Here is a 25019-nt window from a genome sequence, read left to right on the forward strand (position 1 = left end):
GAGTTTCCGCCATCTACGCTTGATTACGGTCTTTGATCAATGAGTCGTAAGACCTAAGTTCCTTCTTAACAAGACTATATTCGGCTAACTTGCGTATGTTACAGGATGAAGAAGCTTCAAGTCCTGTAAGCCGATTTCTTCTGAATATAGGAATAGTCCATCTCATGGACGGGATACCAAGCCTTCCGTCCTCCACGTCAGCGTGAAAGTAACCTGTAGGCACATCCTTGTGCGGATGGCCCTCCTGACTTGAACGTCAAGTTTGTTAAGTAAACCCGCCCCAGCATTAACTTATGATATAGTCTTGGCAAGACGTATACCCTCAAAATAAACAGTCGCTGTTGTCTTTTCAGGGGAGCTTTCCTGAGTCTAGTCCATAGGGTTCTGCCTCCGGGTGTAAAATCCACCCCTAGATATCTCCACGCTGTGTCGACTGAAACAGATGGAAGTGCAGTCTCCCTTAAGAGAAATTTAACGCCCTGGACCTTGATTTTCTTCTCGCGGCCGGACAGGACGAGGGATATCGTCCATGGTTTAGAGAGGTTAATAGCCAGCCTGCGCTTTTTGAAGAAGTTGAAGGCCACCTTTGGTGGACCCTATAAGAATCAAGTCATCGCATTAATCCTGCATAGAGAAACCGATCAGTGTGGGGAGCTCTTTTGAGCAAGTTCACCACCAAATTGAACAGCAGGGGGGGGGGGGGGGAATCACCTCTCGTGGGCTTAATGAGGTGCGTTCTGCCTGCGACTCTAAAGTTAGTGCTGCACTTATCTTGCAGGAAGAAAATGTAGCTCGTGAAGGAGGTAGGAAAGCCTTTTCTTCGTAGCGCTTCAATGACTGCTGCGTAATCTACCTGGTCGATGGTCAAACCTGAGCATCTTCAGGACTTGGTGAAAGCCTGTCCACTAATAGGAATACTCCTGAGATGTGGGCTAATCCCGTCGGGGCACGCCTCCTTTATCTCTGTCGGAGTGATGGGGAGGGCCTGCCGCATCATCCAAGATGTTGTGTGCACATCTTTTTCGAATCCTGGCATATTCACGCTTTCTCAGCTTCCTCCTGATTTAGCCAATTCAGTTTGTGTTTGAAGACAAAATTAATACGGAAGATCTGTCCAGCTCCTGCAGATCAAGTGCCTCTGCCATTAAATTCTTAAGTATTTTATGATTGTACCCGGCGTCTGGTAACTCGACCTGAGAGAAGATTTCGTCTCCTCTGCAGGGCTGCTTTCCCAAACATCCTCCTCCACCAGTATTCTTGGTATATTAGTGGAGAGACTCACTGGGGGCCGGTGGAGAAGGGAGTGACTGCCCACTATTCTGCATCTCACGGGACAGCCGGGCATATGATGACATCAGCAGCTGATTAATGTTCGGGGCCGCAGGATTCGAGACTCTCAGCTCGAGTTCCGCATCGTTCCACCGAGCCTTCACCCTCGTGGTATCGATTGCACTATTTGATACCGTTGGTGTGCAACCCTAAACCAGATTTAGTGGTGAAGGCTCTGCTACAATGTCCGGACGTGGTTCTGCACTGGATTCACCAATGCCAGCGGGGGCTCGGTTCCGCCTAGGCGAGGTACCTCTTTCTCTTTGTAGCGGGGGTGCTGGCCCCGTAGGGAATATCAAAACGTATAACCATTCGCCAGACAAGTCTGCCCAGCCCACACCACGAGGAGGTTGGTTATTCCGCACATGTAAGCCTCCCGTCCGGAGAGCCTACTTCGTGAGCCAAATTACTTACTCTCTAGTTATCATCCCTCTTTACTCTTGAGGATTCTCTATAAATAAAATTTCTTTTTCCTCATATGATATAGGTTAACTTATCCTTACAATAATACCCCTGTACCACCCTTACATTATTTCATCACAAATTGTCTCAACCTTAGTAACTAACTTGCCTAATACAACAGGAATGTTCCTTTTTTAAAAGGACTATCACTCAATTCCTTACAGAGCTAGATTATGAGTCCAGGATTCGATAAAAAAAAACAGGAACAGACTAACGTTCCGGAATGACCGCTACTTCCAATTTCCTTGCGTTCAGGCTTTCTGTTCTTGGCTCACTTATCTGCACATGTTTCCCACTCCTCCTTCATCTGGCTACCACGAGATGTGAACTATGACCACCAAAAGAAAAAAATCTACGACTACAGAATGGACATTTGCTCAAATTACTCCCCATGCTGTTTAATCCCTTTCTATTTGCTAAAACAATTCTTAAGTTTTTCACACGGCAGTATGGCCCTTTCATGTTCACACTTTCTCTCTAAATATGGCCAACTTGCCAATATATCAGCCACCCTGACGCGAATTAATTTCCTGTTTACTTCCTAACGGTGGCTTAAATCAAAAGAGATGCTTCGTAATCCCTTTGTTCTTGCCCTCAGCAGCGCTGTCTCTGTTTAATTACTTGTTTACCTTTTAATTCTCACTTTCCATCGCCCTTCCTGGATTTATTTTAGCAACACAAATATTTTAATTTGGATGAATCAACGTTGAAAGGGGATTTGTGTTTAGACTTTATCTATGGTACATGCCGGGGTGTAATATAAATTATTTAAAAATAAAACGTAGGCGATGACTCGTAACCCATGATTCAGGTGCATAGTGTAAATTTATTGTTCTTTATGCTAAAAAGTAGCAAGTGAAATTCCATACAATCAACTTTTTTTTTACTAAGAATATTCATATTGAACACTGATTTCACTGGCTTTAAAGAATCAGTATCTAATAAATTCAAAAATCTGTAAAGATCACTGTTACATCCATAGTCGATTAAAATAACGATGTCCCTTCAATTTGACGTTAAAAAACTTTATAATCCAATTTCCTGTGGCTCTATACAGAGCCAAAAAAACTGAGATTTGATCCCAGGTTATTCAGTACGCTTGCGTAGTGCCATACGCATCACGCTACCGAGGCCTTGTGTCAGAACTATGTTTTTTTATATATATACATAAAATGTGCGTTCATTGAACCACGATTAGGGGTGTCTTTATTTTGTTGTATAATTATTAGTGTGCATGAAGTTGTTTGAATCCTATCTTCCTAAAGGTACTCCATGTAAGAAAATAACCTCAAACTGATTGCACATCAACTAATTCTTTCCTCCCAATCCCTTAACTAAATGAAAGTATAGCCCGAATTTATTAGTACCAAATATTTCTGCATCACATTCCATAATGTCATTTATTTTTCCGAAAAGGAAGGTGAGTAATGCAGCGATCCTCATTGGTAGCATGAAGGCTTTTGTTTACAGCATCAAAAATCCACCAGTGTCCTGATCTGTAACGCACATAAAGTAATTTAACTATCTACATCCTCAAAATAAAATAATTCCCGGGTAGTATCTTTATTAACGCCATCAATAAATAATATTGTATTTTCTAAGTCGAGTCGTTCTGGTTATCGCTGCCTTAAAGGACAATTTGAACACGACACTTCAAAGAAGTAAGTGTGAGGGGATTCCCCTACCTCGAGGAGATTTGATCCCAGCTTGTGTCACGTTTATTGGCCGTATTGACAGATGCCTCTATCGTCAATGAACTAGACATATGTTCCAAGCGATTAAAACAAATCGCTCGAATATTTTAAGTTCTGTAAACCTTACAACCTTCTGAATGCAATAATCACTACACTTTTACTAAACTAATAAGAGAATGGTTCATTTAACGTTTAAACTAATCCTTCCTTCTAGAGAACACGTGTGATTTTCCCGAAATACAAGTCTTCTCTTAATCGTGACTTGTTAGAGAATAGTATCTGAAATACACCCCTACTGTGCACACAACGTTGCAAGTTACATGACCACAGTTGTGGATATAAATACAGCAGAACAACCTTTCTAGTATCAGTTAAGCGTGAAAACCGTAGCAGGAATAGGGAAAAGGAGAGATCTAACAGACTTCGAACGTGGCATGGTAGTAGGTGCAAGAAGTGCTGGACAAAGCATCTCTGAAACGGCAGTTCTGAACTTTTCATGCACCACAGTTTGAATGGTGCAGCGAACAAAAAACATCCTCTCAACGGCACACGTTGGGTCCATTGATACCCATAGGTTCATGTTGACAGTTTATCCTCAGTCAGATGGTTACTTCCAGCAGGATAATGCGCCGATGCACAAAGCCCAAATCACTATGGAATGGTTCCGGGAACATGACAATGGCTTTTCTTTGCTGCAGTGGCCCGCTCAATCCTATTGAACATCTTTGGGATGAGCTGGAAAGTGCTGCAGGCCTCACCTTGTTCAATCCGCTACTAGGTAGGTGTACCTAATAAAGTGGGAACACAGTGTATTTGACAATATTTCGCTGAAGTCCAAATTATTTCCTAGCTCCATCTTATGAGTAACTCTTTACAAAACCAAAGTCATCTCTGTTTAGATGACTTCACGAAGTTTGTTATTCGGCGACAATAGGTGTCAACTGATTTTTTTCCCCCTGTATGACGTCCAAAATCCACTCCACTCTCCTTGATCAGTTGAAAGATGTAATACAAAGTTTAGTTAATATTGTGCTCATATTACAAAATGTCGCAATCTTAGTTGCTTTGACGTCGGTTTACTGGACGAAAAACGCAAGTTATATTATTACAGTAAGTCGGCGCCTTCTCGTATAATTATTTCTCATGGTTTTGAAATCCATTCTAATGAAAGAGTGGCTTGCAACTAACACAAGGTTGAAGAATTTGTCTCCTCAGAGCCGGAATGTGAAAATATCGTCATTTAAAAAGAAGCTCACTGGATACAAGGATTTTGTTTCTATGCCCAAACAATCACAGTACCTCTCTCATAGGTTGATTTTTCTCTCCTCAACACTCATTTCCTACCTTCTTCTATGACGGCGAATGTCTTCAACATATTTGACATGGCTTCCTTATAAATTCAAATTATGTAGTCCAATAACAGGTGAGTTAATAGTTCCTTGCAGTTAAGGCGAGGAACAAGCTTAAACAGCACTGCCCCTCTAACACTTCCTTAAATTTATTGAACTACTCGCTTCCACAAGCTTTCTAGCTGAAAGAAGGATATTTTGTCTTTCTAATGAAGATAGAAATCATTATTTTTATTACAGAAACAACTAATGACAACTGCACTTATTGTTCTAAATAAGCCCCTAATGGAAGAGAAAAGCTATCTCGTATCTGTCTGTAAAAGTTTATTGACAGCCGCTGAGGTCACCTCCATTGAGCAAGCACTGGTATTCAGATCGATAACTGTTGACCACAGCTTTTTTTTCATCCTCCCACACCAGTTTGATTGATAATCTCCGACAGTTTTCGCGTATCCGGATAAGAGGAAGATTTTTCCCGTGAAGAAACTCGCCCTACTAATTCTGTATTTATTCTTTGTTTACTATAAGACCAGAAGTATTACGTGCCGATGTTCCAGTAGCTTTAACCTTGTTAAAACGAGGCTATCTATCTTAGAATTAAGGGGAAAAAACACTACGCTATCTTCTCCTCCCCTTTCTGCTCTACACATCACGATGATATAAAACAGAGCTTTATCACTGTCAATTAAGGTGATCCCTTTTCGACCTGTTAAAATGGCCAACGCCCATATCCGCAAGTTTTTCCTATCTCTAGAAAATCGATACAATTATTAATTTTTTCTACTGTTCCTAAATTCAAACTTTCTGATTATTAGTTTAAAACAATTTGCAATATTAATCAGAGAAATTATCGTAGTGTTCCATAACTTTTCGTTTAAAATAAAGTAGCTAGATTCAATGTCCTATCATTTGGTTTTATAAACCGAAACCAAAGTAAGTTCAAAACTGCTTACTGGGTGAAGGACTTCTTCGTGGTCTTTTCGTCTCGCAGACAGAAGCATCCTGGAAATACAAGATCAATATAAATTTACTAACACACTTGCACATAAAATGGTCATTCCAAAAATTATACTTTGATTACTAAGGCATTAACATTATGTGTGTTGTTATTATAGATCTTAGGGCCAGTGTACTAAATTTTATGGTTTGCATAAACGATGTTAAATTATTTTTTTTAAATGCAATTATGAAGGTTTGTTTGCAGTTGCTCATGCTGCATCCATGGTGATAAATTGAAATAAAAAGACCTGGGTATTTTTCCATACAACTCCAACCATACCTTTTTATTGTTGTGGTCGAATTCCCTTCAACGTTTACATAAAACCATAAAATTTGGTACACAGTGATTCTTAGAAGTCATGATAAATTTTTATTTTATACAAAAACGTATGGCTCTGGCAGTGTAAAGATATGAGGACGTCGGTAAGAGGCAAAAGAGTGCCGACATAATTCTGGATGATAAGGATAACAGTCATCGAGGTGGCATTTCTCTTCACAACGATTTCAACCAACCAGGGATTATCTGTGTGAATGTAACTCTCCACAAGGATTTTGCAAACAAATACGCTTTCCTTATTTGGATACTGACTTTCCTGAGTATCGGATCTCCCAAACTTGCACTTCTGGTATGGGGAAGATACCACTTGAGATGTGTGTTACTGTGGATGATCCAAACTGGTGGTGAACAGCATTGAACATTAACTATATATGCAGAGCCTCTGTTTTAGTATAAGGTCATCAATCATATTGGCCGAAGAGCAATCGCGATTTTCATGTGAAGGTGGACATACTTCGCCCAAACCGTACCATATATAATAACAGATTCAGTTAGGTTACTGAAAAAAAACAATATGCATTTTTGGTCGAAATAATAAGATGGTAAGTTATGTGAAGTAAAAGAAAATACCTGTATCCAACAAGGTGAAATATAATGACATGGGAGCAGTACCCACCTGTAACAGCTCTTCAACCAATCGGACTGGTAATTGACGCCGCAACAGAACTGCTGCTTAGTGGTAAAGATATGAACTTTTCAAACTATCTTCACCATTTTCTTCATTTATTTCTATTCAGTGCATTCATGTTTCTCGAATCATTCCAACCCTCTGTGTAATCTTACGCATTCTTCTGTTAAGAATACTGGCGAAGCCTGGAAGCATATTACTGTTAATAAGAATGTAAATACGGAAAGAAATTAGCTTTCTTGGGATGTCCTTATTCCCAACAGACGCATACATAAGGAAAACGCCGTGATGAGAAACAGAAGTCTTGAAGCATACCCAAACAGGAAAGCTGTCCACATATTTTACAAGACTGATGGCTCAGATCGACGTGAGATCATGGAACAAGTGAGAGACCCTACAGAATATGAAATGGGAAGATCTGTACCGTGTAAAGGAAAATGAATTATGCATGACACCGACGAAAGAAAAATTTCAGATCTATGTCAATTACCTAGCAAAAATAGTGGACAATTTAGTTTAATTATCAACATTGAACTCAGATACTTATCATTCAGTGGTTAGGTGCGTAATAAAAGTTTCATGCTTGTGATAATAGAACCATTAATTACGCTAGGCGTAAAATGTAGGAATTAAACTACAAGGCCATCTGGTGGTTGACGCCGCAAGGCTTCAGAGGTGAGGGAAATTTCTACCTCCTCACTTTCTGAAGAGAACACAGAGTTTAGTAAAAACGTCTATATTTTTAGGAAGGTAAGTAGACTAACTACTCTTTCTTAGAATTTAATATGCGTTGCCTTATGATCTAATGTGCTGCACTTTGCAAGCAACTTCCGTGCAATGAGGTGAGTAAAAGCTTAAAGACTTTGCGTTGATGTATAAATGTGCAATCACTGCTCAAAAACTTTAGGGTTCATTTTCACGACAAATCTTAAACTGGACTCGGTTATCGAAAGACCTCCATACAAGTTTTGCATAGCCCATTGCTTAATTATCGACGTTTGTGTCTCTGCAATACCTCATCATAACCAATCGATAGGCGAGAATGGAAGAGGAAACTATTGGACATCATTAATTTTAACCCAGTAAAGTGTAACCGACATCCAAAACCTGCAGTAACAGCGCGGAGAGTTAGCTGCCAAACCTCTCACTTGAAAATCTTCGCGATCAGCGGTCAAAAGAGAAGACAATATCCATCCAATAATTAATCTCTTTTGGTCAAGTTTTATGATCCCTAGAGGTCGGTTCATACACAACATCAATGATATAACCAATAGTAGCATGAGTATTTGGGAAAATGCAATGTGAAATACTGAAATTAAATCGAGAGCATACGGGGCCACGGTGGCCTTGTAGCAACGTTGCCGGCTTGCTGAATAGCTGATCGAGGTTCGATTCCAGCTGCTACCCTGTTGGGAATTTTCCCAGGGGCATTCAGCATTGAGTTCGGCGATCTCAAACCGTGGTCGTGAGGTTTTTCACCGGGATTGACTCCGGTTTTCCCCTCACAACAGACAAATCGCCCTTCGCGACGAGGGGTACACGAAAATTTGATAGGGCTAGGGACGCGCGTAGACTAAACTTCGCAGCGTTTTCGCTGCGGACTTTACTCTTGAGGGAAGGGGGTTAGTGGGGCACCGCGCCACCATCATAAGGCGGGTGGCGGGCAGTCTATTTCACGCCATACATTGAAAATAAATAGATAAGGTTTATAATTACGAATTTTTGTTTTACTTAATCCCTCGACCTTAATTTCAAATAATCTAATTACTTTTTCTAACCGAAAGAATACCCACATCTTTGAACGAGTGTAATCATTGATAAATCATAGCAGCTTAGCAATTTTTTATGTGACAACTCCAGCCATACTACTTTTTTGATACATAAATCACCTGATGAAAGTTATATCCTTGTTAATCCAGCCTGGGAATAAAAACTAAAAGTACTCGCAACCTGCGTTAATTGGATCTTAAAGAAAACACAGCGATTATATAAAAGTTTAAGAATTGTGCTCATGTTTTTAGAGATAAAATGAAAAACTTTACCTGCATTGTCTACTGGAAGTTAATTACATTTATTCTTCTCTTTATGAAGATTTCTTTAGCGGTATTAACTTGCTTCTTAAATTCATGCTTAAAATATACCCTAAGTTGTTTATTTACATTATTAATTCATCTTTCTGAATGGAACTAAAAGCCCATAAAAATTGCGCCCTATTTTACTTGATTGTTAAATACACGCTATCGATTCTCAGGCCAACTTAACAAATCATCCCCCCCCCTCGGTATATTATAGATGTAAATATTCTTGAAAGGTACAGAAGGCCGTGGGCGCATGTTTCGAGGTTCACTGGGTGATGGAGGGCCAGATTTCTCACCTGAAGCAGTTCTATCAAGCTCGCGAAAATATTTCACATTATGGTCCGTTAATTTGAAATAGGCACTGAAAGATGAAACCCTAATATCTTCTAAGATTGGAAACTCCATTGCACTGATCTATGTGAAAACTGGATCTCAAAATTTCATATTACTTATTGAATTTAGGAAGCTACTTAATTTTGTTCATAACCAGGTTGAAGTCATGAAATATTAAGTAAATCGCATGTACGTTATATTTGAATATTTTATTTTTATGGGCTGCTAGTTCATTTTAAGGTCTAGCTCAAGACCACCATAATAATAAGAAAAAAAAGCAGTCCCTAAGCATACATAAATTGGCTATCGCTGAGCTAGAATGAAAGTAAATCTTAACGAAGCAATTTTGTACCACCATCATTAGCTAAAACATCTCCCACTTAGACACCGGAAGCGTATAAAAACAAAGTTACAGTCACTCCAACGTTATCAAAAATGAGTTCAGTACAACTGGATGTTGAACACAACAAGAGACTCATGCTGACAGACGTCCAAGTTTATTGCAAAACTAGTATTCAATCAAACCACAATGTCATAATTCTCTTACTAATTCGTCAGGAAAGGGTTAATTAAATTTAGAGGTTGAATCACGGACCACTCCTCTGCTACCTCGGGCCTCAACTTCAACAAATTGAAATAATATTTCGCATAAAACCAAACCATTCCACAGGAAATTAACGGCGCTTCTCTCTTAAGGTTATAACAGCCAATATAATCTGCAACGCATTAGCTAATCTAATCCCACTGTACCGAGGGGAAAAGGTAAATAGGTTGCTGTAGTAACTACCATTCTTTTAATGAATGAAGGCTTCGGGGAGAGACGCAACTGCAGACGCTCAACTAGATCGTAAAACTGGTGAAGAAAAGGATTAAAGATTATATAAGGACAATGCAAACCCCTTAGGGATTTAACTATCTGAAAAGCAACATAATAAAAAGTTTGTTCTTAAGGACATCGTCGTATAAAGAGATGCAAATTGGAATCTCAAAATTTTTATGATGTAAAATAAGAGAAGGGAAGTGTCGCTTTTGATTGACCTCACGTCTTCTTTCTACCGGATGCTATGAAAGTCGTTTCAATGAAATTTCTGGGATATTTACTTTTTTTCCCCCTCCCTTTCTCGGAGAATAATGGATGTCACCTAGAGGAAACGGGGTAGGGGAATGGCTTGAATGAAACCATTATGTATATTTCTCATAGTCGTTAAGCGTAGTTATGAACCTGCAATGACCTCTTTCGTCTAGGCTTTGTATCGCTTTAAAGATAGACTGAAGTATCTTAAAAATTTACACCAGTCTCTATAACTATGATTGGACGCAGTTTTCTGGCGAATTAAAGGCCATATTCTGCGACCCCTACAGCTACGCAGCATAAAGGTAGCGCAGGGCGCAGGGACAATTTACGGAGGTCTGTACTCTGGCAGAAATCTAATGCTTCAATTACCGGAGCAAGAGGCTAGAACCAAGGCGGAAAGCCATTTCTCCAGGGTTTACTTTGGCCAAACGGCTCCGCAAGAAGCTAGAGAATTGAGAATTCAGAAAGACACACGTCCTCTTTCGCTGGAACTAAATAAGTTCCGCGCAACCTACATTTTCTGCTCACCATCTTCTCCGGCAATCTGCATTCTTGGCCTTGGGACCGCCATTACATCCTTGACCCCTCAGGCGTCACGGGATGAGAGGTTGATGTGATTCTGATATCGTGTCCTGTTTCTATTATTGGTTATGATTTCATTCACCCGTAGGCGAATTGTAGTGGTACGACACTTCCTGCTCCTGTCAATTAAATTGCTATGTAAAGTCAGTGGGACCAATCGCCACTCTTCGTAGTTTGAAGATTAATTTGGTTTTCTTAGTTAACTCATCTCTGCTGTCTAAATGAACGACCGTTTTATGTGGTTGTTGTGCAGTCTCAAGGTTAGGGTAAGTAATGCTTGTAAAAAAAGTCAAGAGTATTTTATTTATGCTTGAGATGCTTTTCATTGATCTTCCTCTTCGTTCTCTCAATGTCGGTTAATGTAGGTCAAGGAGGGTATTTTGCTTCGGTCAGCTTTCTTCATTGCAAAATGATTTCCATTACTTCACGTTTTAAATGGATTTTTCTGAACAGCATTTTTCCTTTATAATGTTCCATTTCCTTTCACTTATTTGACCGGATAATCACACAGTTTCATTGATCGATATGTGTCAGAAGAGTTTGTTGATGGCTACAACAGTCCTCTATTGTTTACAGACATGTAGGGAATCGATTTTAATCCAGTTCTATTCCTTTTTATCTTTGTTCTTAGTACGTTTGTACAGTTTCGAAACAAATTATAATGGAAGGTTTCACTGCTGGATTCCAACAACAGATTGTACTAAATTTTTCAGAAACTATGCATATTGAAAAGTTATAAAAGGGAAGGAGGATAACTGATTGGAAATGATAAAATATTCAATTTCAAGGAAAACGTGAGGTAGCTATGTACACTGGGTGATCACTGAATTATGACTACCCCCATTCGTAATAGACTATGCCGCTAGCTCGCAGTATCCACATACAGTGTGAAAGTAAACAAGGGCCCAGCTTACACTTTTATTCTAAATAATCTTCAAGCCGGTTATGTAGTTTCTACAAAAACACAAGTTACCAAGGTGAAGATGGGGTCATACCTGGGAGCCATCCCGATACAATAAAATAGACACACATGTACAAAATAAATCTTGCGTATAATAAATAAATGAATGTGCAAGTCAATGTGATAAAGAAGCAGTTATGGCGAATTCTGTGGTGTCAACAACGAGTGTGCTAGTTGGATGAGTCCAAATATCTGTTGCAACAAGCAGCATGGACCAACGTTTCATTGGTGAGGTCTACCATCAGCTCTTAGGAGACCATGTGCACATTGCCATGTTGCGTTTTTTCCAGGACAGAAACTGAATCTTTGAAGACGATAATGCTGCATGTTATTGGTCTCGCACTACCCATAAGTGGTTCGAGGAATACAGTAAAGGCTTGACCCCCATTGAACACCTGTGGAAAGTCTTGCAAGCAATTTAAATTCGCTGATGTGGCATGTTGTGCAATGTAGGGCGAACCGAATTAAGCTTAGTTGTTAAGTACACGCAGTAAAATAACCATATGTGATTTGAGCAATATTTGTTGGATCATGTTAAAGAAAATTCCTAAAACAATACTTTTACAACCAGGTATGCGGAAATTTAAGTATTTTCTGGTGTAGGCAGAGGAGTTTCAGGAACTTTAGTAACAAACTTCTCCCAGTTTGTTATTCAACTAGAATTCGGAATCTGAGTGCGTACAAGTAAAACCTGCCCTCTCGATTAGCACAATGAAGTCTGGGTTGGTTTGTTGTTGGCGCATCGGCTTCTGTGGCCATAATGCACCTCCCAAGGTTTTTGCAGTACTCTGATCCAAGCCCGAGGCGGGATTCGAACCCGCGACCTTTGGGTTGCCAGGCAGGCACTTTACCCACCCGGCCAGCGTCTGGGTTGGAATCCCATCTAGACAAAAGGAACTTTTACCAGTTTTATCACAACATGCCCGAATTAGTCGATCTTGGATTGCATGGTTCATAGGTTATTAAATCAAGTCATTGCATGAGGGCGCTCCCTACACAAACCATGCAAAAAATAAATAAATAAAACAATTTTTCACGGAATGGAGAGTTGGTATTAACATGGCCAAATAATTCAAAGAAGCATACTTTTTTTTGCATTTTCTCCCTCCCAAAATTCCAGTTTGTAGAGGGTTTCTTGTTTATCAATTCTTTGAGGATAACAAATAGTTCGTTCGGCTTACTCAGGGGCATAAAGACCAAACGACTGGGTCGGTTTCTCTCCCCTTTCATGCACTGGATGACTTCTCCTGCTTCTCTCTTTCGTGTATTTGTCTCATTTATGCACATAAATCAATGATCAGATCTAGTAACAAGTCAGTCATATTGCAACCCATGTCTAGAAATCATTACGAAATGAGATATTACATGCAACTGCCATTCGCTATGAAAGATTATAAAGGTGGATTTGTTTTAGAATAAACCCCAAAGCAGCTAAGGCTTCGGTAACGTGTGTTTTGTCTAGTACTTTGATTGGTTTGAAAGGATGATAATCTCAGGTTTCTGGAAAGCAAAGAAAAAGACGAAGGTGTAAAAAAAGTTCAAAAAATGTGCCTCCTGTCCTAATAGATTTGAACGTGGTCCTTTTTGTATACGGCGTGGAAGAATATCGGTTGTAGCCATTGTGATAACCACCCAGAGGACGAAGAAGCTATGTAAATTAGCTTTTTTTTTTTAACTTTCATAGATTGGATTTCGAAACAAAAACCTTCTGTGGAGTGTTAAATCTTGTGAGGAGGCTACTTTCTATGGATCTTGATATAATATCAATATATGGCACTAGCAATTCTCACACGTTCAGCATGCGCGCCATCCTGAAGCAAATGGTTTGTGCAGGGTCTTAAATGAAGGAGTACTGTCCAAATTTTATTCGCTAGGAAAGAATTCAACAAGAATTTTCTAACTTTAGAGCTTGAAAATGTGGAGAACACTTTAAGCCTGAACGTGATTTTGTCAACAAGATGGACTTCCAGTCTCCTAAATGAAAAGCTACCTGGACGATGGATTCACCAAAACCATTGTTCTCAGATGCTACCGGAGTATTATTATCAAATATTGCATCCAGCTAATGATCTGAAATATCCGATTCGTGAAGGCATAAGACACATTAACTTTGGTGGCGTCGAAATATAATTAATATTAAAGAAGCTGAAATATCAATGAAATATTTAGCAATTTATCTCGAGCAGATCAGACTCCTATTTAACTAACAAATGTCTGTCCACACAATCTTCACAAAAGAGACCTCCCGGAATGATATTATTATTGCAATCCAAAGAACTAGGATAAACAAGTCATAAAGAACTTGATATGAAGACTATATTAAAACCACAAAGGAGGAAAATATTTTCGACTAGTCTCAAACAGGAACTGGAAAGAGTTATGCAGGTTATCAGGCATGTATTCATCACGTACTCCCCCCGCCTCCAAAGTCCTATTTCAAAAAAATGTATCATTAATTGGCTCAATAGGAGCATTAACTATCTCTTGGTCTGTTCTTTACTCCAATCATGAAGTACTGCGGCAGTAAACCTAGATAGTCTTTTCTGTAATATTGGTTTTTTCAAGTGGATGATAGATATCACACAATGCCATAGAGGCTGATTATAAAAGCCAAAAATACGGTTCCGGTTTAACATTTAGTGGTTAGTTTATTTAATCAGTAAATTGCTTTTCCCTGTGATATCCCTTTGTTCTATTTTTTTTTTTTTTTTTCAAAAAGAATCAAGGAATAGATATGAAGATTCCTGTGTCTACGTTTGATTATCATATACCGGCAATAACAAAAATACACATGAAACTTTTTTTATCATTGTGCTTGTAATAACCATTTATAATAACAGCTAGTCATTTTGAGCAAAAGCATCAATTTACCGAATTTCTTATTAAAATTAATACATTAAACTGTATTGTGGTTCTGACTTTTTTGAGTGACATGATTTATTTTTTGTAGATGGAAAACTCGAGGGCAATATCTAATATATTGAATTCAAGAATGGCTTTGAAATGTATAATATATTGCAAATAACATCTTCATCCTTGTACTACCCAAAAGAAAAGAGGGTGCTGGCATTTTTCCACTCATCATATACAGTATATGCGATAAAGCGTGATAACCGAAATCATTACCTTCTATTCAAACTCGACTTGACTGACAAGATTAGTTCCGAATTCCTTGTCAAGACAATCAAAGTTATTAAAGCGCCGAATATTGATTTTGAAAAGACGTTGGCCGATCCTTGGTACAGTAATTCTTACTCAGATTTTTGAGCGAAGTTTGACTTGGTTCCAAACTCAACTTCTTGAATGTTAAAATAAAATTCCCTTTGTGATTTAAATCATTTTTTTTTCTAAATAAGATATCAAATCCTATTTGCTCCATCTTTGATTGACTTTCTACAACTTCGATTGAAGAAGCTTTTAAGAATTTTTCTAGTCTCCGACGAGATTTGAACCCATGTGATGAGATTCAATTTCTTTAAAAGCGCGCTATATTTTCAATCTACTTTCTTTAGATTTTTTTAAAATCAACTGGATGCGCAGTGCAACAGCCACATATGGGATTGCCTTAATATTTTGAGATCGCGGTAGTCAAAAAGAATTGTAGCCTTCGTGATCTTCTGAACTGAGTCCACCAAAGAATATGTTTTGAAAACATCAGAGACATGGTCATCAATGTGTATGTGTGCGTTATTTACCGTGCATAATTTTCAAATTAGATTTCTCAATCTCCCAAAATGTTCAAAATCTATTTTATTATTCATAACTTGTAAAAGTTGAGGATCGTTCTATATTTGTGTACTTAAACTGCAGCCATTATCAATCCACTGCAAGAGGGATGTCTCCTCAAAGATTCCTGTTGAGGGAAATCGACCATAATCTGATACGCTGGTCCAGTGCGGGTTGGCATATCGACCTATTAGCAGTCAGGGGCTTGAACTCCTGTCTACTCAAAGAGGGTGTACCACTAACCACTCGGCTAAGGAGGCCTGGTTTACTAATGTGTACTTATGTTTATTCAGAACGCTGACACTAGGGTTTTTCATTGAAGTAATAACAACTGATCATTATTATTCTCAGTGGGTAATACAGGCTTCACGTTTCTGCATTCTTGAAATTTCCATAATAAAATTTTTATCTTCAGTTGTTGAATTTTTACTCAAATGGTGGAAGTAGTTTTTAATTCATCCCTAATTCGAAGCATTACTAGCAAATACAAAATGGGCTGGTCTCATTTCAATTCTGTTTCATTTGACCAGCCGTCTGTCACGTATCTATTCCTGGGAATTCCAAGTAAAGCTTTCTTATGGTGTCTGCGTAAAAGAAATGCAAATGTGACAGCTGCTACTTAAATTACTATAAAACTTCGTGTTCGAAAATGCTTACTTGATTGTAAGACAAGGTTTTATTAACTGAACATTATCTGTCGAATAGATAAGCGTCTTCAAACAAGCAAAGTTTATCTATTACTAGTTAAGTGACAGCTGCACTTCATTCCTTTACACTTCCTAAGCCTCAGCAGAACACGACAGAATTTAATTGAATTTGTTATAATGAAATGAAAACTTAATACTGTAGAACTTTATTGAAAATGTTGGCTTTCAAAGTGGCACTCAATTTGCATTAACTGCGCAGAAAGATATGGTCATCTGGTGTCGCTTATATAACAGATTTATCTCAAGCTTTTGGCAAAGTCAACAAAGTCAATCCTGATCACCTCGCATTTTCTATCTATCGCCAATGGCTTAAAATTCGCTCCATTCTTAATTAACTCGTGGGGTACTCCCCTTTGGGTTCAAACTGTTTTATAAATAACGTCACTGCACGGTCCAGCTCTTTGATGACGACTATCAACTCTTTAACGTCATTTGTGCTTCACGTACGACAATGTCCACATTCATGGGTCACGTGGAACCGTGATACATTCAAGCTGTCGATTAGACCCCAAATTTAGGCAGAATTCTTTAATGCATTCGAATAATTATTACAATGGGTTGATGTCAACGCCATAAGTACGTTGAGTTCCTTGTTGGTTGGCATATGCCTTAAATTATTTACATGATCCTTCGGGTCACGTCTACAGCCCGCGTTCTGTCAATGTATTTTCTCTTTTACAGTTCTGCCTCTTAGTCTTTACAAACAACTGGCCATCTTACATTCTGGTCTTCCTAAGTTAATTTTTTATAATAACCAAGTTACAAAATTTACTTTTTTTTTTTCTTTTTTTTTTTGATTTGGTAGTTGTTGGCGCATTGGCTTCTGTGGCCATATTGCACCTCCCAAGGTTTTTGCAGTACTTTGATCCAAGCCCGAGGCGGGAATCGAACCTGCGACCTTTGGGTTGCCGGGCAGGTACTTTACCCACTCGGCTAGCCCGGTCGGCAGACAAAATTTACTCATCTACTTCACTCTACCCTACCATTATATTGACAATTTGTACCTTAGTTTACTATCCCAGGTTCTGTTTATACATAAAATATTTTATTCCAAATCAGACTCCCCTTATTTGTTGTGTCTTAACTATATTTGTCTCATGAGTTAAATCACTTAGACATGTTACTTTTGAAATTCCAGTCTGTGATTCCAACCTCTTGCTAGAGAGTGCCGTCTAGGGACATAAGGGCTGCAAGAGATCTCAGGAAAACGTCCTACATACCTGCCTATTTCAATTGGATCAGGACATCGGAGTGATTCCTCTCCGCTGTGTGTCGTCTTACCTTCCTTCTTCCTATCTACGCAGCATGACAGGAAGAAGGAAGCTTTGGCATTTATCGGGAGCGTACTCTGTGGGCCCATACGGAGGAGAAGTACGATTCATTGGATCGTGGCTAAAGTCCATGATCAGCCATTCCACCATGACCATCGATGAGGCTCTGTCCACTGCCCGTCCAATCCTGGAACACTTAAACCACAGCAATCCGAAAACAGCCCAAAATATTCACAGAATTCATAATTCTGCCACCTTTTAATCCGTAACTGACAATTATTCCTTTTTCGAAATCCGTCGGATCATATCCCTTGCCCATATCGATCAAGTATTTCGTATGGACTGCATACCACGAACGTGCAGTATCGCATTTACCGGTTCTTTGGCAACATGAGTGCCAACTGGCGGGGAGTAACGGTCGACTGCTAAAACAAAGGGCGGTCATAATATTTTGATGGGACAGTGTATATAATAAGAGAGAACAAAGAACAACGAAAAGTTCACCACTGTACATTTTATATTAACTATATAACTTTAAATCTAAGGCCCTCACATTCTTATGAGCTTAGCGTGCCTGAAGGATTACCGACTCAAAATTACTGCTAACAAAACAAGGCTCCAGTTCTGCAATGCGAGTCACTTCCATACATAATGCAAGGAACTTTATTAGCTGCTAATACAAGCTTACTGTATGCGATGGTGATGAATGGAAAGAGAAACTGTTCGAAACATTAAGTTAATTGAAAGAGTCAGAAATTAATTTAGTATTAATGAAGGCAAACTCATTCTAAGAAATTCTCAATGAATATTAGTAGCTATCGACAAGTATAGAATGAACTGAAAGTTCAACAGCTGGCAACAGAGGTGAAAGAATAAAGGAAAGTGAGCGTATGGAAGCAAACTTATGTTTCTGCTGAAAGATTCTACGTTTAGAAAGCAACAACACCACTGTCTATTCGCTTTGAGTTGAACAGGTAATGGAAGAGTTAGAGGCATTTTCTTAAGTTAATATTTCCCTTGATGCCAACCAAGAATAAACAAGAATCGAAACCTTGACAACTGTACAATCCTCTATTCTATAACTGGTTACAAAAGTTCAATAAAAGAGGGTGATCCAACACCCAATTTTGTTATAGGGTAAATGTATCAAATTAAAAATCGACTTGGATGTTTATAGAAGTTGTACGAGCATTTTTTGCACATTACACTTGAAAAAATTAAATTAATTCAGCCGAACATACGGTACTGAGTTTTCCGTTTCCACCTTATTATCTTGAACCAATTATTGTCTCACTATAAGAAATAATAACATTGAGATAATCAGACGCATTTTCTGAATTTAAGAAAAAAAAAACAAACATTAAAACTAAGGTTTTTTCATTTATTTCAATTATAATTGAAAATAGTGACTAGTCTTTTTGAATATTATCCATTTTTTTAACTTATAGTAATGCGCAGATGAAAACAAATATCCAACAAGGAGGGTGGATATCTTAACGGAGGGGGGGGGGGGGTATGATTAGCCATGACAACCAGACAACGCTCAGAATGGTTTCTAAAGCTCATAATGAATCGAATATACCAGTGGTATTGAAGTCCGCTTCCAGAAGAACAGTTATATAAGGTTTTGAGTATTGTTTGACGACACAAAATTAGTCTCCTCATGGTATCCCAGCCTGTGTACGGCGGTGGCTGTTCAGATATATGCTCACTTTGAAGGTTCTTCGCTCATTGCGCTGTACGCTAAGGGCATAACTAAATCCCCCCCCCAAAGTGTGTCCTACAGAAGTTTCAAGGATTTCAGCTTTCTAATGTATTCAGAGTCATCCATTTGCCTACGCAGATAATTACGCCACTTCTTCCATGGTGTACCTTTTGCGATTTGGATCTTGGTTTCTCTCCTGAGAATATGTCGACGATTGGACTGCAGGCGGAATTTGAACTCATCCATATAGCTACTCTTGGGTCCATTCGACTGCAAGCGAAATCTGCTACTCTTAGATCCAGTTGACTTCTTCGCAACGTATCCATACAATTTCAGTTCTTTTTTTTTTTTTTTTTGATTTGGTAGTTGTTGGCGCATCGGCTTCTGTGGCCATATTGCACCTCCCATGGTTTTTGCAGTACTTTGATCCAAGCCCGAGGCGGGAATCGAACCCGCGACCTTTGGGTTGCCAGGCAGGTACTTTACCCACTCGGCTAGCCCGGTCGGCTTTCAGTTCTATTTACAAATAGTGTGTGTGTTATTGGTATGCGGGTTCCCGTGGTTTCCCACAAAAACTATTTACAAATGTGCAAATTCGACTATACTTAAACTTCTGTCTATCAGTGTGTGGGTCAGATTCGTTCTGATCGAAGCTGAAATCATTTTAGCCAGGACTTTTCAACAGAATCATAAAAAAATTTTTTTTTACCATTTGGTTCTAAAATATGATTAATTGGATTATTTCAACGATCGTAGTTTATAAAAATGAAATTAATTTCTTATTACTACAGCTGAAGTCGAAGTCCACTTGAATTTCCTCGCTATTTTTCTATAATAACAAATTAGATAATTTATTTAATAATGAAGAATTCTTGAATATAAGTAGTTTATTCATTTTGTGATTTTCTTACAGGATATTCTCTGGAAATTCCGCGTCCCTTGTGTATGGTAAGCATGGACTTTAAGCAGTGCAGCAAAATAATCGTGAAACATCAGACAATATCCTACTTGATGAGAAAATATTGTGTTCGCACTGTATTGTTTATGCGAAGCGCTTTTTAATAAAATCCTACGTGGTAAGTTGAATCTGGATATTAAAATTAAAATTTTAAGCTGTTTTTATTTAATAAAATTTTGTGTGTGCATATATATAGCGCGGGCACATTCTTGAGTGTCAATACTTGGAGCTTTTCAATAACGGCATCCTCGTCATGGCTGTTTACCCTGCATCGGACGGCTGTGAACTTTGAGCAAACATGTTTATTAATGTAGCAGTCATCACAAGGACGTGTTTATCTAATAGCTGGCGGGGATGCACAGCAGGATATGGATTTGTCGTCATTAGGTAATTGTGATTAATGGTTCACTCAGCTTCTGCAGTCGAAGCGATAGCAAGGTGTGAGTCCGGTTTGCAGATAGGCGTAATAATAACCAATTCTGGCTCCGGGGTGTGCGTTTCACGATAAGCGGAACGAATATTTTGATCGTATTTTCAGGGGCGGATCGGACGAGTATCCAACGAAGTGAGGTTCCAAATACAAGCCGTAATCTCATCAAGGTCACTCGAATATGCGCAGCACAGGAGTCGACTTAAGGGAGTGAAGCTTAGGCTGATTGCTGTTCCTCAAAGTAAAATTACTTAGCTTTGCCTTAACTATTAATAAATATCTTTTGTTTATATTTCTATTTTTGATGCTAGTCATTAATGTAACATACCGTCGCGAAAAAGGGTTAGAAATGTGAAATTCCTAGGTGATGCATATTCTTTGAACAACAGTGTATACTTGGTTCATAATGCTGCTATTTTGTTTCAATTTATCACATATAAATTCGATCATCGATGCGGAATCAATCACAGAAACATCTGGTTAAGGTTTCAATTGAAACCTGAGAGTCTTTAAATGCATCTTGCAGTATTAAATCTTGTCAATTCATTTTGCCAATGGAATAATATTAACTATAAAACATTGCATATCATCATGTGGATGGTAAGTCAAAATCGATTCCGGCCCAAGAACAGAATAACCAAGTGCAAACTACTCGGGTCCAAAAAGACAGTTCTATTAGGAGGCTACCTTCTAGGGAAAGAACCAGGGTATGTCTGCCGGGAGCAACTATTAATGATGTCACCAACAGACTTCAGATTTTAAGGGGGGAAAAGAGAACATTATTATTCATGTGGGGCCTAATGACATTAAGCACGCACGATCTGACGATTTGTTAGACAAATATAGGATCATGCTGAAGAAATGCTGGGAGTTAGGTCAGAATGTCAATGTGTCTGCAATTCTGCCCAGGCACGCTAGGAGGGATTATAGGCTGAAAGCCTTGTGGATTAATTCAAGATTTGAAGGACTCTGCAAGGCTTTGGGGGGGGGGGGGGATTTCTATCAGCTTGGCTCGAACTTGTAGAGACGAGATACGTTTAAACAAAGGTGGTGCAAGAGTTTTTGCCAGTATTATTGATACCTAAAAAGGTTCAGGGGGACAAGGGTAATACAGCTATGCGTTTATCTGATAATATTGGTCAAAGTAACGCTTGCACATACCTCAAGAGTTCTTGTTTGTTACCGCAACAGAACATATTGGCAAGATGTTCTGAGGGCAGGAGCGGGTAGCTAATGCCAGGGGAAGCGGGCTTAAATAACACTAAGCCCGCTTGTTTATACAGTAATGCCAGAAGTGTCGTCAATAAAATGAGTGAATTCGGACTGCTCGTTAGGACAAGTAACGCTGACCTAATAGGGAATGATGAGATTTAGGACGGGTAGGGGGATCACGCTTCTTATCAAAAGCAGCCTGAGCGCGACGAAAGCTTTCTCGGATTCAGACGTTTCGCATGATGGTGTAGAATCTGTATGGCGTGAGATAGTTGGAAGCAAAGATATAATGAGAGTGGGAGTAATCTGTAAGAACCAAATTCTTACACTTATCCTAAGGAATGTTATGTTATAAATATTATAACATAACAAGAAAATATATGTATATATTAAATAATATTATTTACATAGGATGATTTTCAGCTTAGATTGCGATCGCTCTGTACGTACAGTTAAGTAGGGGAGGATTAGCGTAACAACGGGGGGTAGCTGGACAGGGCACAAAAGTACAATGGGAGCACCGTAAGGCCAGTTCAAGTAGCTATAAACAGAAAGTGAGCAGCTCTTTGGAAGAAAAGAACAAGGGAACCGACTACCCCTGGTGGAGAGGAAGAATTTTAAAGACTAAAAGGGTGGAGGGAACCCTGGATGCGGCATACACCTGTGGTAATGGCTAGCCGCTAGATAAAACTAACCGACTCCTTGAGCACTTACTGATTTCAAGGTTGTTGTTGTTGTTTGGTTTTTAGGAGCATTAGCAACTAAGGCCATATTGCTCCAGGATATGCGGTGGTCATTCCTTAACCTTTCCGCATCCTCCGTATTTGGTGGTGACGGGCTCGAACCCCGGTCTAATCAAGAAGCGTGTGCTACGCACTGCTGCTCCTTCCCACCTGGCTACGGAGGCGCCTTGATTTCAAGGAGCGGTAGAGAAAAAAACAGAGTGGACTAATAGCGGTAAGTGAATCGGAATGATCACAAAGAAATATCTAGAAATTTCTAGACTTCCGGAAGTTTATCGAAGCTTCTAGAAATTTCGAGAACTCGGATGTTTCCCCAGGAAAGGGAAGGGCCAGGAAAACGGAATAAGTGGGAGAGAGCGAATGAGAATATAGAGATGATGAAGAACGAACTGCGATTGGATCAGAATAGAAGGGGTGGCTGAAGCAAAAAGGAGACGGAACAAGGGAAGAGTAACAGAGTGCCAGTTTTCGAAGTTTTTGAGAGTTCCTGTGGGTGGGCCTGAGTGATGTGCGGCTGGAAAAAAGTCCCGAGAAGTGCCGGGAGAATCGCTGGAATGTGGTAGTGGAAATTGAAGCAGTTTGTCGCAAAGACAATTCGTTAGATAAGTTCTGGGAGAGGTCGGCCGAAACGTAGAAATGGGAAGGAGATGCCCAATGGAAACACATATGCTGGAGCTGAGTGATAAGGATCGAAAAGTCTCGGTATAGAAAGATAAGGAAGAGTCTTGATAAGTTTATTATGCACCCCAGCATCGTCGAGTTGATCAGACGCCCAAAGCGGGCCAGAGCAACCCATTTATGGAGAAAAAAGTGAGTTCCTGAACGAAGGAGAATTCCTGTAGATGTGCAGCAGTTCCTTAGCTGATGACTAATTCCAGTAGGAGTCTGATGATGCCCTATATTGATGATGATGGCCGCTCCTGAGTGAGAAAAAGGTTGTGTAAAGCGTGATACCCTAAGATGTTATGTAAGTACCAGATAATAGTTTTAAGCTTGAATTGAAGGAAAGGACTCTAAGGAATGTTTCAGATTAGTTGATAGTTGATTTGATATTGTTTAGCATAAAGGGAAGGAGAAAGTTCATAAGATAAGATATATGTACTTCATCACAAAGATAAGTTTATTAAGCAAGGAAGATTGAGATGTATGTACTCGACTAGTGTGTTTTAAGTTGAGATTATGTTCTATGCACATGTAATTATTTTGGAAGGGATAATTATAGAAAGATTATAGCGTGGATTTATAAATCTGGGAAAATACACATATAGGTGTTATGCTCACTGCTGTAATCCCAGTTGGGAAGTTTAAATTGTTAGAAGACAAGAGAATGTTATGAGATGTAACCTAAACCAGAAGGAGAAAAGGCAGAAAGACATGAAGAGACATGATATATGAATTGTGATTATCCTTACATCTTAGCACACATATAATGCTAGTAATTAACGATGTAAGATATATTCTTTTAATGTATATACTGTGAATAAACAATATTGTATATGTTTATCAAGTGTAGTATGAGTCATTCTGAATACTCAGCCAGTCCAGAGGAGACATACACGAACTTCTATTCCCCCAGAATCTGTGATCTTCTGTGCAATATACAAGTCAGGTGTTAATGTGGGAGGGTGTAAATTAGTGGGTCTGAAAGTTCAAAGAGATTTATTAATTACAGAAATTATAACAAAAAAAATTGAATTCTTTCATTCACCCCCCACAAATCTACAGGCCAGGTGATTGTGAAGATTATGATGACATCCTCTGCATGTAAATAGAATGGGCAAGTAAGCGTCAATGTCTTATTCTGGGTGATTTTAATTTGCCTCTAATTGATTGGAGCATATGGAAAGGAAAATACATATGGGGGACAAACTTTTTAAATCAACTGACGATTGCTATTTAATCAACATGTCAGGGAAAGTACTAAGAAAAAGAATATTCTAGACCTCATCGTCACCCATGAACCAGATAACATAATAGGGCTGACAGTACAGGAACCAGTAGCAGGAAGTTCTACAGTGGGTTATAATTTCAGGAAATGAAATTATGAGGGCTTAAGGTGCTACATGACCTCGAATAATTGGATATATATCTCACAGACAGCGAATACAATTCAATTAACCTTTAAAGCATTAATAACAGAAGCCCTGAATGCTTATATACCATTAGAAAAATATTCATCCAATTTGTAATCCTCCATTAAGTTTTTCCAAGTTGGATGAATAGTGAAGTTGCCAGATTACTTGAGCAGAAAAGGAAGGCATGGAAAAATTATAGATCAATAAAAAGTACTGAAGCCTATAACAGCTACAAATTGATTTGTAATAGTGCCACAGAAAAGGTTAGGCGAAGGCAGATTATGAGAAATCGTTGGCAAAGAGTGGGGATAAGGAATTCTTCACATATATAAATGCAAAGGACAGAAGGACAAAACAGATCGGAC

At 38.9% G+C, this 25019-nt stretch overlaps 1 protein-coding gene across 4 annotated transcripts in view; it reads left to right on the top strand.

Annotated features, from left to right (window-relative positions):
• The window catches only part of LOC150077442 (sodium/potassium-transporting ATPase subunit beta-like), a 165420-nt gene that overhangs the window by 110769 nt on the left and 29632 nt on the right, over positions 1–25019 (top strand). For 3 of the 4 annotated variants that reach the window (XM_090386659.1, XM_090386657.1, XM_090386658.1), the window contains exon 2: positions 20150–20312. The exons of the other annotated variant lie outside the window; for it this stretch is intronic. The gene's annotated coding sequence lies outside the window, so the exon portion shown is untranslated. The remainder of the gene's footprint in view (positions 1–20149; positions 20313–25019) is intronic. 4 annotated transcript variants of the gene reach the window in all.

This window comes from Mastigoproctus giganteus, chromosome 12 (assembly GCF_048544385.1).
Source record: "Mastigoproctus giganteus isolate SK-2022 chromosome 12, ASM4854438v1, whole genome shotgun sequence".
Lineage (NCBI taxonomy): Eukaryota > Metazoa > Arthropoda > Arachnida > Uropygi > Thelyphonidae > Mastigoproctus > Mastigoproctus giganteus.